We start from the raw sequence: 11,537 nt of genomic DNA, 5'->3' as shown, positions 1-11,537 counted from the left end.
ACTCCACCCACCTCCCGAATGCATTGGTGGATTTTTCGGTGTCACACTAATCCATTGGGCTAGGCAGGTGTCTATCACTCTTTAGGGTAGACCTGGGCCCGAAACTCTGCATCGATTGGTCACGATCAAGCGCGCAGTTAACTCGGATAGGTTCGGGACAATGTACGTCCCAGGGAAATGATTTTGAATCCCAGTAGCCCCCCTCCTTTTCTTTGTGTGGTTGGCGCGCTTTCCCTAGGTACGTGGAGGGGCCTTGGTGCCTCGGTGGGATTTGTTTGGGGTTTGGTTTGTTTTCTTCTTCTGGTTCTAGTGTTAGAGAAAGAAGGCATCCTGGCGTGCCTAACTTGTGAGGCTGGTAATTTAGCACGCGGCGCCCAGTAGTAGCTCTTGGCTGTTTTAAAGCAGTGTCTGCCTTGCAGTCCAAGTGTAAGCCACGTGCACATTCCCATTAAAAGCCTGACTTTGTTGCTCGTCCTTGCTGGTGACAGGCTCTTCACAACAGACTGTCCCTCCGAGGTGCAGAACCACAGCCCGGAATGAAGATGGTATTTTAACTTCCACTTGGAAACAAATGACGGTTCTGGAAGCAGTTGAGCGAAGCATTTAAGTTAGGATTTCCAAACCATCCTGGTGGACCTAATAGTGAGGTATTATTGCTGGTAAGAAATAGCTAAGACCAGGAGGGAGATGGGACACCATTCATGTCTAATGAAACTCAAAACAATTCTCAGAAACCGCCCGGCAATATCTCTCTGACTTCCCTTTGGTTAGTTTCCATGAATATCTGCCTATAAAATGTGTGTTTGAATTTTATGTGGTGTGTATGAAAGAGGGATGAAGCTGGGCACTAGTGGCTCAAAGCCAGCCCGAAAGTTCATGAGACTCACCTCCAGTTAGGCACCTACAAAGACAGAACTGGAGCTGTGGCTCAAAGTAGTGGAATGCTAGACTTGAGCAAAAAAGCTCAAGGACAGCACCCAGGCCCTGAGTTCAAGCCCCATGACCAGTTAAAAAATAGAGTTGGGGAAGGAGGGTACACGCATTGGTCCTCACTGTCCCTGAGCTTTTTTTGTGCTCAAGGCTGGGGCTCTGCCAGTTGAGCTACAGTGTCTCTTCTGGCTTTCCTTAGTGGTTAGACATAAGAGCCTCACAGATTTCCTTGCCTGGGCTGGCTTCGAACTGCAGTCCTCAGATCTCAGCCTCCTGAGTAGCTAGGATTACAGGCATGAACCACCTGAGCCTGGTGAGAATTATTTTTAAAATCTTATCTTCAAGGTGTTTTTCTTAGTACTTACATAAACTCTATCTACATCCCCTTACACAACTCCTAGGATAATTACCCAAAGAAATTCCAGATGATTAGGAAAAGATTTAGACTCCAGTGGGGCCCAAACTGAGTGTTTGCCATTTGTCTAGTTAGAGACCTTTGGCTTTCCAGCAAATTTCATCAAATCATAACTTCATCGAATAAAAATGGCTTACATTTAATAATATAAATAATAACTGGCACCTTTAGGGAGCATTTAAAGAATTATTGGGGGAAGGGAGGTTAATGCCAACAATGCTAAAGAAAGCCCGGGTGCTCCAAAAACTGAACCAAAATGAACTGAGGAACAAGTTCAAAGAAGTTTAAAATCCAGGGAAGAGCTAGACACTCAGAAGGCTGAGGCAGTAAGTTCAAGGTTCAAGGCATGGTTGGGGATACAGAGCAAGTTCAAGGCCAGCTACTAAGACATTGTGTCAAAAGAATAAAAAAAGAAAACACATTTTAGTACTAGCCTGGGAATTCGTTCAGAGTTCTGATGTTATCTGCCATTGCAAGAAAAATCAAAGAGTTCAGGGAAGGAGAGATTCATACCTGAATCACTGGCATGCAAAAGTATGGAAGCCAAAAGAGAAATAGAAGAGATGATTAAATAGTAGGGTGTTTGTAGTGAAACACAACACACAAAATGGAATCATGTGCTACAAATAATCAGTATGAAAAAAGCCATGAAACCATTTTACCATTGCATAGTTGCTGCAGAAAATACACCATAAAAGCAGGCACCAGTGGCTCATGCCTGTAATCTTGACTGCTCAGGAGGCTGAGGATCACAGTTCAAAGCCAGTCCAGGCAGAAAAGTCCCAGTGAGGGCTGGGAATGTGGCTTAGTAGTAGAGTGCTTGCCTAATATGCATGAAGCCCTGGGTTTGATTCCTCAGCACCACATATATAGCAAAAGCCAGAAGTGGTGCTGTGACTCAAGTGGCAGAGTGCTAACCTTGAGCAAAAAGAAGCCAGGGACAGTGCTCAGGCCCTGACTGAGCCCAAGCCCCAGGACTGGCCAAAAAAAAAAAAAAAAAAAAGTCCCAATGAGATTCTTATCTCCAATTAACTACTCAGAAGGGTGGCTCCGTGGTAGAGTGCTGGCCTAGCATGCATAAAGCCCTGGGATCAATTTCTTAGTACCACATAACAGAAAAGGCAGGAAATGGTGCTGTGGCTCAAGTTGTACAGTGCTAACCTTAAGCAAAAGAAGCTCAGGGACAGTGCTCAGGCCCTGAATTCAAGCCCCAAGACTGGAAGAAAAAAAAACACTCAGAAACTGGAAGTGGCATTGTGGTAGAGCTCTAGGCTTGAGCAGGAAGGGGATCAGGGACAGCACCCAGGCCCTGAATTCAAGCCCCACAACTGAAAAAAAAAAAAAAAAAAAAAGGGAAAGAAAGTATATATCATAATAGCATAAACAAAGATCCACCAAAGTGTGATTTCCTTCCCTTACTACTATCCCTCCTCACCCTTATTTTATCTATCACTTAAATTACCTTATTGTCTTTTTTTTTTTTTTTTTTTTTTTTTTTTTTTGCCAGTCCTGGAGCTTGGACTTAGGGCCTGAGCACTGTTGTCCCTGGCTTCTTTTTGCTCAGGGCTAGCACTCTGCCACTTGAACCACAGCGCCACTCCTGGCCATTTTCTGTATATGTGGTGCTAGGGAATCGAACCCAGGACTTCATCTATACGAGGCAAGCACTCTTCCATTAGGCCATATCCCCAGCCCTACCTTATTGTCTTGAAATTCATGTTTCCAGAGCAGAGCTTGGTAGCTACTTGGGCGACTGAGACCAGCCCAAGCAAAAAGTTTGCAAGACCCACATCTCAGCCAGTAAAAAGCTGGGAAAAAATGGTTTCTGCTTGGTATTCCAGAAGTGTAAATAAGAAGATTGTAGGAGAGATTGTGGGGAGAAAAACACGGGAAGGATCCTAAACTTAGCTAAAGCAAGAGGAGTTGAGGAAAAGGCTCCAGTGGCAGAATGCCTGCCTAACAAGCTCAAGACCCTGAGCTCAAACCCTATTACCTAATCTCCCAGATATATATATGCATATTATGTATATACGTATATTTTTACCTCTCCAGTTTTAACCAAGAAGCCAGTGTAAGGGAGGGTTAGTTCAGTACTACCGCGCTTCTCTAAAATATACGAGAGCCTATGTTCAATCCCCAAACCCACTTAAAAAAAAAAGTCAGGATGAATTAGTTTCTGAGGAAGCGAAGTCCCCACAGGACTGGTAAGGTAAAAGAAAGCTATCTGGGGGGCTGGGAATATGGCTTAGCAGTAGATGCTTGCTTAGCATGCATGAAGCCCTGGGTTCGATTCCTCAGCACCACATAAACAGAAAAATCTGGAAGTGGTGCTTTCTTCAACCATCCACCCTGTTCTGTAACCCAAAACTCATATGAGCTGTGTCAAATCATATGGCTTCCTGGGTTTGGCCCTGGTAGGAAATCTCAAGTCAAGAGGAGAGTGAAATTGGAATATTTATTTCCCCAGCTTCCTCTCTGCCAGATCATTACAAGATGGCTGAATGTCTATACTGAAAGCCACAAATCTTGGTGGTACATTACGATATACCACCCAGATTTTCTTACAGAAATGAGGAACTTGGGGCTGGGGATATGGCCTAGGGGCAAGAGTGCTTGCCTCGTGTACATGAGGCCCTGGGTTCAATTCCCCAGCACCACATATACAGAAAACGGCCAGAAGTGGCGCTGTGGCTCAAGTGGTAGAGTGCTGGCCTTGAGCAAAAAAGAAGCCAGGGACAGTGCTCAGGCCCTGAGTCCAAGCGCCAGGACTGGCCAAAAAAAAAAAAGAAAAGAAAGAAAGAAAAAAGAAATGAGGAACTTATTCTCTTAGCTGTCAGGCCTACAGCTGGAAGATGGTCTAGCAGACCACAGCCCTTGACTTAACTTGAGAAAATTATCTTGCTCAAAGGTTATACTTCCTTCTCTGGGAAACCCACATCAATGATGGATCTATACAGATGTTCAAAGGCCCACCCTACCATTTTGCCCAAACTTATACTAACTCTGAAGCATCATTCAATCCAGCACCGAAGCACACTTTGAGTCAGTTGAAGTCTTCGTCAGAACTGGGTTGCCCTTCTCCCTTCTGCTTACTCCTGCTTCTTTCTTCTTTCCACAGGTATTGGTCCAATATAACTCAAATATGAAAGTCCTAAAAATAACTGCTACCTCAGCATCTGTTTGCTGAAGAACCTAATGTGTGATAGTGCCTGTCCCCAAATACTCTCTGAGAAAACCCCAACTCATCTGTAGATCAGTTGGAGGAGGGATCACCTGAAGAAGTCTTGAGACTCAAGATGAAACTTAGAAGCAAGCAACCAGTCTCCAGCTTCTCCAGCCCCCATCTTCTCCAATTCTAGCCACAGTCTAATCAAAACCACATAAGAAGCTGGGCGCCTGGTGGCTCACGCCTATAATCCTAGCTACTCAGGAGGCTGAGATCTGAGGATCAAGGGTCAAATCCAGCCTGGGAAGAAAAGTCTGTGAGACTCTTAACCCCAATTAACCACAAGAAAACCAGAAGTAGTGCTGTGGCTCAAGTGGTAGAGTACTAGACTTGAGCAGAAGAGCTCAGGGACAGCACCCAGGCCCAGAGTTCAATCCCCACAACCATAAACAAAAAAACACACATAAGAGATCCTGAGTGCAGACCCCTCAGCTGAGCCCTTTCCAAAATCCTTCCTGGAAACAATGAGAGACAATAAAATGGTCATTATGCTTTATGTGTCTACTGATTATTATTATTTTGTTGGTTGTGGGGCTTGAACTCAAGGCCTTGGGCTCTGTTCCTGAGCTCTTCTGCTCAAGGCTAGTGCTCTACCACTTTTAACCACAGCACCACTGCCAGATTTCTGGTGGTTAATTGAAAATAAGTCTCTCATATTTTCCTCCCAGGCTTTGAATCACAATCTTCAGATCTCAACTTCCTGAGTAGTTAGGATTACCCGTGTGAGCCACCAGTGCCCAGCACATTTTAATTTTCTTTCCTTCTTTTTTTTTTCCTGTCAGTCATAGGGCTTGTACTCAGGGCTTGAGCACTGTCCCTGAGTTCTTTTGCTCAAGATTAGTGCTCTATCACTTGAGCTACAGCACCACTTTCCGTTTTTGAGTGGTTAACTAGAGATAAGAGTCTCACAAGGTCTCTTCTGCCCAGGGTAGCTTTGAACCAGAATCCTCGGGTCTCAGCCTCCTGATTAGGATTACAGGTGTGAGCCACCAGTGCCCAGCCACATTTTTATTTTCTGGGCAAGGCTTATTGTTGTATTTTTCTTGTTCCATAAGATCACAGGTGATAGTTGTTCTAACCTTTTTAATTGTTTATCCTATTTGATATTAACCTAAGTGATTTCCCTCCTCTGAATTCTTAGCTCTTACTAAATAATTCTGTGCATTCAGTCTAGTTCTTTCCAACCAGATTGGAATTCCTTGGACCTCGACCAAGGCAGTAACGGTGCTTTCTCTGGCACCATTCTCAGAACTTGGCGCCATGCCGTGCAGACTGTGTACTCGGGCATGTGTACTAATTGATATGTCTCAAATAACTTTCAGCAGAACTTTAAATTCATACTTCCAACAGGGGATGAAGAATAGATGTTGAAGTAGGCATTAAGGATAACTTCAGACTGCTCTTCCTCTTAACTTTTTTTTTTTGGCCAGTCCTGGGCCTTGGACTCAGGGCCTGAGCACTGTCCCTGGCTTCCTTTTGCTCAAGGCTAGCACTCTGCCACTTGAGCCACAGCGCCACTTCTGGCCGTTTTCTGTATATGTGGTGCTGGGGAATCGAACCCAGGGCCTCATGTATACGAGGCAAGTGCTCTTGCCACTAGGCCATATCCCCAGCCCTCCTCTTAACTTTTAACTTCACCCTTTCAAAACTAGTTCATTTTCAATCCCAAGATAAAGCTAGACCAGTGCAACGAATTCATTTTCACCAGAATTCAGAAATTGTCCTTACCCATGCTTCTGATAAATACTCTTCTCCAAAAAAAACAGGGTCACAACTAACACACACACACCAGCTCCAGGAAAGATGGTCAATATTCAACAAACACCAACAATTCTAGTTTCCTGTTGTGTTAGTATTTGCAAAGCTTCCAGGCCAACACCTGTCAAGGAAAGACAGGATTTCTAACAGTGTAAATCCTCAGAGGGAGTCTAGATATCCCCAGCATGGAAGTGGAGCTGTGCCTCAAGGTGGTAGAGCATTAGTCTTGAGCCAAAGAGTTCAGGGAGAGCACCCAGGCCCTGAGTTCAAGCCCACAGATATCCCCAGCTGTTTCAGCCACCCTAGAGCAAAGTGAAGCCATCTTGGATCCTTCACTTTTTTTTTTTTTTTGGCCAGTCCTGGGGCTTGGACTCTGGGCCTGAGCACTGTCCCTGGCTTCTTCCCGCTCAAGGCTAGCACTCTGCCACTTGAGCCACAGCGCCACTTCTGGCCATTTTCTGTATATGTGGTGCTGGGGAATCGAATCCAGGGCCTCATGTATTTGAGGCAGGCACTCTTGCCACTAGGCCATATCCCCAGCCCCGATCCTTCACTTCTTGTCACACTTCCTTAGCCCATATTTCTGAATTCTGGAATCATTATCGCAGAGTTGATGTTTTCAACTACTCATTGTTTCAGACGGTTTCTTAGCAATCAATAAATAATATCAGGAACAGATAACTACAACAAAGGGTATAGACAAGGTTCTATCATTTGTAACTTGTGAAGTTGAATCTGAAATCTGGTTTCTCTGATAAAAGTTCAACCCTTTTACCAAACATGAGAATCCTCTTTAATACATGAATGTATAAAACATTGTGTTCCCTAAACTATCATTCTTACTCCCTACAGATGCTCAGAGTACAGCAGATAGATATTGAATGATACAACCCTTCTTGAGGTACAAAAACTTTGAGATAAGTGACATTTTGTTCTAAGAAGCCTTAGTTCAAGATATTTATCAGATTTTTTTTGAAAGAAAACTATAAAATGATTGAACTACCCTATATTGCCCAGTCTCATTATTTAATTTGGGTTCTTTTTTTCTATGTAAACTGTCAGAAGATGGGCTGGGATTATGGCCTAGTGGTAAGAGTGCTTGCCTCTTATACATGAAGCCCTGGGTTCAATTCCCCAGTACCACATATATAGAAAATGGCCAGAAGTGGCGCTGTGGCTCAAGTTGGCAGAGGGCTAGCCTTGAGCAAAAAGAAGCCAGGGACAGTGCTCAGGCCCTGAGTTCAAGCCCCAGGAACTCAAAGCCAGGCGCTGGTGGCTCACTCCTGTAATCCTACCTACTCAGGAGGCTGACATTTGAGGATTGTGGTTCAAACCCAGCCTGGGCAAGAAAGTTCATGAGACTCTTATCTCCAATTAATCACCAAAAGAAGCTACAATTAGAGCTGTGGCTCAAGTGGTATAGCATTAGCCTTGAGCAAAAGCAGCTCAGGAACTGTACCTAAGCCTTGATTCAAGCCCCAGGACTGGCACACACAAAAAAATAATAACTTAAAACTTGTGATTAAACATGGAGAATTTTTAAAAACCTAGAATAGCCAAAGCAATTCTAGGCAAAAAAAGCAGTGCAGGAGGTATCACAATACCAGACTTCAAGCTCTACTATAGGGCCATCATAACAAAAACAGCCTGGTATTGGTATAAAAACAGATCGGAAGACCAATGGATTAGAATTGAAGATCCAGAAATAAAACCGCACTCTTACAGTCAGCTGATATTCGACAAAGGACCTAAAGACATACAATGGAATAAACAGAGCCTCTTCAACTACTGGTGCTGGGAGCACTGGGCAGACATATGCAGAAAACTCAAAGTAGACCCAAGCCTATCACCATGCACCAAGATCAACTCAAAATGGATCAAGGACCTCAATATCAGACTTGAATCCTTGAAACTACTGAAGGACAGAGTAGGAAAGATGCTAGAACTTATAGGCACAGGAAGGAACTTCCTGAATATAGTCCCAGGGACACAACAAATAGAAGAGAGACTCGACAAATGGGACTACTACAAATTTAAAAGTTTCTGCACAGCTAAGGACATAGCCACCAAAATAGAAAGACAGCCAACGATATGGGAAAGGATATTTACCAGCACAGCAACAGACAAAGGCCTGATATCTGTCGTCTACAGAGAACTCAAAAAACTAAGCCCCTCCAAGCCCAATAAACCAATTAGGAAATGGGCAAAGGAGCTAAGAGAGACTTCACAAGAGAAGATATAAAAATGGCAAAGAAACACATGAGGAAATGTTCAACATCCCTGGTAGTAAAGGAAATGCAAATAAAAACAACCCTGAGATACCACCTCACCCCAGTTAGAATGGCCTATACTCTGAACGCAGGCAACAACAAATGCTGGAGGGGGAGTGGGGAAAGAGGAACCCTTCTCCATTGTTGGTGGGAGTGCAAATTAGTACAACCACTTTGGAGAACAGTATGGAGGTTTCTCAAAAAACTCAACATAGACCTACCCTATGACCCAGCCATACCACTCCTAGGCATCTATCCTAAACAGCAAGCCCCAAGATATCAAAAAGACATTTGTACTTCCATGTTTATCGTGGCACAATTCACAATAGCCAAAATATGGAAACAACCCAGATGCCCCTCCACAGACGAATGGATCCAAAAAATATGGTACTTATACACAATAGAATACTACATAGCGATTAGGAATGGTGAAATATTGTTATTCGCAGGAAAATGGTCAGAACTCGAACAAATAATGTTGAGCGAGACAAGCCTAGAACACAGAAAACAAAGGGGCATGATCTCCCTGATATATGACTGTTAAGAAAGGGAGACAGAGAGACAGTAGAGACCAAGTCTGTGAAACCAAAAACTGCTTGTCAAATAGTATTCCCCACAGGATTGGGGCAGCAACCCTACAGTATGTAACTAAAATCAAACAATTACTCAACATATAAAGGTCAAAAATTGACCTCTCAGGGGAATACAATAGCTCAAAAGCTATGTATGTACATTCATATAAGACTACTGTCGACATGTTGTCTAACATCGACATTACATTTAAAGCCCTAGGCAAACTTTCTTGGGCGTGGCCACATGGCTACTGTATATGTTCTTGATACATTGTATATTGTATATATGTCTACCTGACCTAGAGAAGGGATAGAAAAACAGGGCGTAAGATATCACAAGAAATGTACACACTGCCCTACTATGTAACTGTACCCTTTTTGCACAACACCTTGTCAAAAAAATTTGTGGGGGCTGGGGCTATGGCCTAGTGGCAAGAGTGCTTGCCTCGTATACATGATGTTCAATTCTCCAGCACCACATATACAGAAAATGACCAGAAATGGCGCTATGGCTCAAGTGGCAGAGTGCTAGCCTTGAGCAAAAAGAAGCCAGGGACAGTGCTCAGGCCCTGAGTCCAAGCCCCAGGACTGGCAAAAAAAAAAAAAAAAATGTGTTCAATTAATAAATTAATTAAATTAATTAAAAAATGGAGAATTTTATAGACGTATTCACCTCCATATCTTTCCCAACCTTGCTAAAATGACTGCAAGAATAAAGCCTCACTGCAGGGCTGGGGATATGGCCTAGTGGTGAGAGAGCTTGCCTCGTATACATGAGGCCCTGGGTTCGATTCCCCAGCACCACATATACAGAAAACGGCCAGAAGTGGCACTGTGGCTCAAGTGGCAGAGTGCTAGCCTTGAGCAAAAAGGAAGCCAGGAAGCTCAGGCCCTGAGTCCAAGGCCCAGGACTGGCAAAAAAAAAAAAAAACAAAAAAAAAAAAAAACAAAAAAAAACACCTCAATGCAAAAGGACAAATAGCCAGACATTAGTGGTTCATGCCATAATCCTAGCTATGCAGGAAGCAGAGATCTGAGGCAGGAAAGTCTGTGAGGCTCTAGTCTCCAATTAACCACCAAGAAGCTAGAAGCAGAATAGAGAGAGCATTAGCCTTGAATGGAAAAGCTAAGGGACAACATTCAGGTCCTGAATCCAAACCTCCAGTACTATACAAGAAAAAAAAAAAGGAAGAAAGACAAAGAGCTTGAGTGAAGGAAAACAACAGATGACAACGCTGAAGGAAAATTTGAAATCTGAAAAGCTAATGAATAGTGTAGTTCAGGAAGACTTTTTCCTTAATTCTGATGTTTTCCTCCTTCCTTGCCACCTCCTCCTTCTTCCTTATTGTCTGTTTTTTTGTTTGTTTGTTTGTTTGGGGGGGGGTAGGGGATGATGTGGTTGGTGGTGGTGGGATTACAAGGTTGTACCAACATGCCCACTACTTACCTGCTTTTAACAGAGCCTTCCTTCAATCAGTTTTCTGTCCTACCCCTACTTCACCCTCATCTTCATGGGCTCCCAGTGTTCCAGAGTTTGGGGCTCCCCAGAGTAAATCAGCTTTTTCTCTTTAAAAAACTGGGGGTAGGGGGGCTGGTAATGTAGCCTAGTGATAGAGGTATGTCTAGCATACATGAAGCCCTGGGTTCAATTCCTCAGCACCACATATACAGAAAAAGCGGGAAGCGGTGCTGTGGCTCAAGTGGCAGAGTGCTAGCCTTGAGCAAAAAGGAAGCCAGGGACAGTGCTCAGGCCCTGAGCTCAAGCCCCAAGACTGGCAAAAAAAAATAAAAAAAGGAGGCGGGGCCTGTAATCCTAGCTACTCAGGAGGCTGAAATCTGAGGATCGCAGTTCAAAACCAGCCCAGGCAGGAAAATCTATGAGACTCTTACCTTCAATTAACCACCAGAAAACCAGAAGTGGTGCTGTGGCTCAAAATGGTAGAGCACTAACTTTTAGTGAAAAAGCTCAGGAAGAGTGCCTATGTTCTGAGTTCAAGCCTCACAACCAACCAAAAGAAAGAAAAAGGAAGGAAGGAAGGAAGGAAGGAAGGAAGGAAGGAAGGAAGGAAGGAAGGAAGGAAGGAAGGAAGGAAGGAAGGAAGGAAGGAAGGAAGGAAGGAAGGAAAGAAGGAAGGAAGGAAGGAAGGAAGGAAGGAAGGAAGGAAGGAAGGAAGGAAGGAAGGGAGGGAGGGAGGAAAGAACTCTTGACCTGACTTATGTAACCATAGCCCTTCTGTGAATCACCTTTATAATAACAACAATCTTTTTCTTCTTTTTCCTTTTTTTCTTGTTGGTCAGTTATGAGTCTAGAGCTCACAGTCTGGGCATTGTCCCTGAGCTTTTTCACTCAAGGCTAGTATTCTACC

Source organism: Perognathus longimembris, chromosome 11 (assembly GCF_023159225.1).
Source record: "Perognathus longimembris pacificus isolate PPM17 chromosome 11, ASM2315922v1, whole genome shotgun sequence".
NCBI lineage: Eukaryota > Metazoa > Chordata > Mammalia > Rodentia > Heteromyidae > Perognathus > Perognathus longimembris.
Note: the sequence above shows the minus strand (reverse complement) of the source record.